At 37.1% G+C, this 3888-nt stretch overlaps 1 protein-coding gene across 5 annotated transcripts in view; it reads left to right on the top strand.

Annotated features, from left to right (window-relative positions):
• ripor3 (RIPOR family member 3) overlaps nucleotides 1–3888 on the top strand; it is a 57343-nt gene that overhangs the window by 13069 nt on the left and 40386 nt on the right. For 3 of the 5 annotated variants that reach the window (XM_042228758.1, XM_042228762.1, XM_042228757.1), the window contains exon 2: nucleotides 3320–3403. The gene's annotated coding sequence lies outside the window, so the exon portion shown is untranslated. Of the gene's footprint in view, nucleotides 1–3319; nucleotides 3415–3888 lie in introns of all 5 variants that reach the window. The other 2 variants (XM_042228761.1, XM_042228759.1) reach the window with 1 other exon arrangement.

Raw genomic sequence — 3888 nt, 5'->3', positions numbered from 1 at the left:
GTGTGTGTGTGTGTGTGTGTGTGTGTTTGCAAACTTTTCAGTACTTTTCAGCACTTCATATTTTCTCTCACGAACCACGGTTGTTGTTGTTGTGTTTCAAAAAAGTTTATTCAGGTGAATAGTGTCATGGTTCATTGTGATGCGGGTTCATTAAAATTTAAGCTTATCTGTTAGTCATCCAACAATCAGAATGATGATTTTATCTCTGATTGCTCAGTCCACAGGCGTGTGTGTTTTTGGGCACACACAAAAAAGCCTATAAGCATGTGAGATAGTCAGATCCTTATGTACAAAGTACTGCATGAATAAGGCTGATAATGATTTGTATTTGCACTTTAATTGGTCAAATAAACTGGAAAGTACAGCCTTAATGCAGCCATTTGTCATTTTAATTAACATGTTAAGTGAAATAAATCTTTGTTAATGTAGCAGAATCCAAACTTGTTTAACTTTTAAGGCTGATCTCTAGAAGCCTATTGCTAACTTTAAGTCAGTGGTTTTAAGTTATTGAATCTTAAACCACAGTAACATCTGTGAGACCCTTTGGTGCCGTAATCTCGTGCAAAGTGCTTCCTTCCCCATCTTCTGCTAAAATCATCAGACTGTGTGGATTTTTAAGCTGCAAATTCAAACAAAGCTTCTGCAAGAACTGTTAGAACAGCTTTAATTTTGTGATGCTGTTGAAACCAAGCAGATAGAGGAGGGCACATTTAATTCACCAAATGCAAGTCTGAAAAGGCAGCAGGAAGACACGGAAAGATCCCGCTTGGTTACTTATTTATCAAATCAACACAGATTTAAGAGATGGTTTCTTTCTACTGACCACATTTGAGAGCATTGCTCAAATCCAGGAGTATAACAGACGTGGATTTCCATAAAGCCTAGAAAAACAAACATGAATACACTCTTTAGTATTACAAATGGAGATATATATATAAAAGAAAAAGTGTGAGTGAAGAACTATGAGGGAATAAAGACTATCTTTATGAGATTGGCTGGTAGGAAGGCATTTGATTGGAGTAATTAAGGACACATGTAGGCAATTCCTGCCCAGGTGACAGAGAAAAGTTGAAAACTCTGGAGACTAAATGGGTGAACTCCAAAACACTGACATGCTCTCAGTTTGTGTTGATGAGGGATGGTTTCTGTTCAGTTTAACACAAAATGCCATGTGCCACATACACTGCCCTGAACAGAGGCCTCGAATAACTCAACAAAATAATCTGTGCATTTGCAGAATCAGTTTGCATTGAATTCAGAAAATTCAGTTTAGTTTTACTTATAAAGCCATCAGCTCAAGGTGCTTTATTCTGCAGGCTACAAACCCTAAAATAAAAATATTTTTTTAAAAATACCTACATTGTCATTTTCTGCTCTTGGTTCTGTATGATGTCAGAGAGAGCAAGTCTCACTGAGATTGTTCAAGTTTCACAATTTAATTCCAAAGCTACATAGAGGCCAAGATTACAAAATAAGGAAACAGAAATGAGCTCCTTTCATTAAATAATTGCATGATGGCACAAACATAAGTTTGAATGCAGGTGCTGGGTCCATATATGCTTTTTACATGTACAGATTTGAATTACAGATTTTGTCTTAACTCAGCACTGAAAAGCAGGACTGGTCTTGTCATTAAAACAGTGTGATATATCACAGCTTTAAATTCTAACAAGCTTCCACCAGTAGTTGAGGTAAATCTCAGTCTCCTGCCACAGGACCCTCCGGTATCATATAATACATCTGCTGTGAGCATCTTTCCTTCCACGTTTTGTTGAATCTATTAGTGTCTTAAATCAACAAACCAGTGTCTGCAGCATATGGAAAGCTAAAACCTACAGAGGCAGTAGACTCAACACAGAGTCAAATTTATCTCTAAAGATAAAATACAACAGCTGATAAGAATTTCATTTGTTCTGAAGTAGCTGTTATATAGAGGCACAAACACGCACAGAGGATTAACATCCAGTATGCAAACATAAATTTATACTTGAACTGGAGAAGAAAAAATAATCCACGTTATGTTTGTACTGGAAAAAGTGATAGAAAAACGTGTGATTTTGCATAAAAATTGAAACTCTACATTTGTGCGGTGTGTTGTTCAGCATGCTTGGAGCTCAGTTTAGGTGGTGTAGACAGCCAGTTTAATCAAAGAGGAATACTGTGGGGAGTTTGTATGATTACAAACCCAGACCTTTTCCACATCTTGTCCTCCTCTTCCTCTCATATCCATTTCTTTCTTTTTGTGTCCCTCTCATCAAAGATCAAAAAATGTGAAAAGAACGACAGAGAGACACAAACTAGGAAATAAGAATGCAGAAAAATGGAAATAGTTACATTTCACTCTTAGTTTAGTCCATATAGACTAAGTATGGATTCCCTCTTGCTTTCCACTCACCTAAAAAAAACTTACTGTAGAAATACTGGGGGTCTGTCAGGTAAAGAGGGATAAACAAACAATGAAAAACATGTAGAAAAACACAAAACTACATCTGAGAGAGCATTAAAGACCATTAAAGCTCATTGTTGGCCTGAAGTCAACCTCCCCTATATTTCTAAAAAGAAATTTAACGATTTGCAAATCATACAGCAAAGTTCAGATTAAAGTTTCATTCAAGATTTACAGTTTATTATAGCACTTGGCATATCATCTTAAGGAAAAAGCTCTAGCCTTGTGCTAAATTTGACACCAAAGATATCGTTGGGTCAAAGGAACCCACTGCCCTGGTTTAAGTTATATTTATACAGTAGATTCTAGTTTATTCACATAAATGGTAAGTTTTACACACACACAAACAAGTCATTGAGTTCCACAGGGTTCTGGTCTAGGACCAATACTTTTTATCTTATGCATGCTACCTTTGGCAATCTTATTATAATATACTGCATACAGTTTAATTGTAGACCATACAAAGCTTTAGTTACATGTATGACAGCAAACAAAACAAATGAATATGTTCGGTACAAGGAGATTATGTATAACATTGCAACAACTGACCAGACCAAGTGAAGTGCTCTGAGATTTTCTGAGTTCTATGTTGGAGATAAAGAAATATAAACTTAAACGACATCTATTGAGTTGATTTCAGTGTTTGTGGTGAAAGAACTGAAGCGGTTCATTTTATTTTTCAAACAGATTCTGCCTTTTCTGAGGTTCAGGTCAGCTTAAAAATGTATTCATACACAACTGTGATCAGAAACAGGCATTTGTGGATTGTTGATCATGCATGAAAACAGCAGTGCTTTTAAAGCATGACAGTTTCATTTTCATTCTACACTTTACGGCAGACTCCAACCTTTTTTCATTTTCTTATTGTTTCAGTGTTGTATGAAGATGCGGTGACAGCAGCTGGAACTGAGCCCTGACAGCTATACAGCTTGGACGTCTCCAAAACAGACAAAACAGGTAACAACAAAGTAAGAACAGAAAGTGGCAAACTGGCTCATGTTAAAGCTTTTTGTCAGTTCATGATAAATCCTTCTTCTATCTGGATCCTGCTGCTCCCATGACCAACTGGAAGTTAGCCTGATAAACATAAACAGCTTGGATTTAAGTGTAATCCACATCTGGATGCCAAAGTTATCATCGCCATTGCTCACATAGTTCCACACCAAGCTGTTTATTGATGAACATAATCAGTTCATCAACTGGCCGGTGCACACTGATGTAAACAGTCACTGTGTGTGTGCACGTCTGTACAAGTGTGTTGGGCCAGACAGATGTTTTTCATCTTTTGAAGATCAAGTCAAATGTGCACGCAAGCATGCCTTTGTCTTTGGCAGGGTTGTGTATGTGTGTGCTGGAAAGTACAGATGTTTGTATCTTTGAGGATGTAGAGAAACCAGGCAAGTGTGCGTGTGTGTGTGTGTGTGTGTGTGTGTGTGTGTGTG

This window comes from Haplochromis burtoni, unplaced genomic scaffold, assembly GCF_018398535.1.
Source record: "Haplochromis burtoni strain Fernald_Lab_line unplaced genomic scaffold, NCSU_Asbu1 Contig_347, whole genome shotgun sequence".
In the NCBI taxonomy this organism is placed as follows: Eukaryota; Metazoa; Chordata; class Actinopteri; order Cichliformes; family Cichlidae; genus Haplochromis; species Haplochromis burtoni.
The sequence above is the reverse complement of the archived record's forward strand: the minus strand, read 5'-3'. Positions and strand labels throughout refer to the sequence as shown.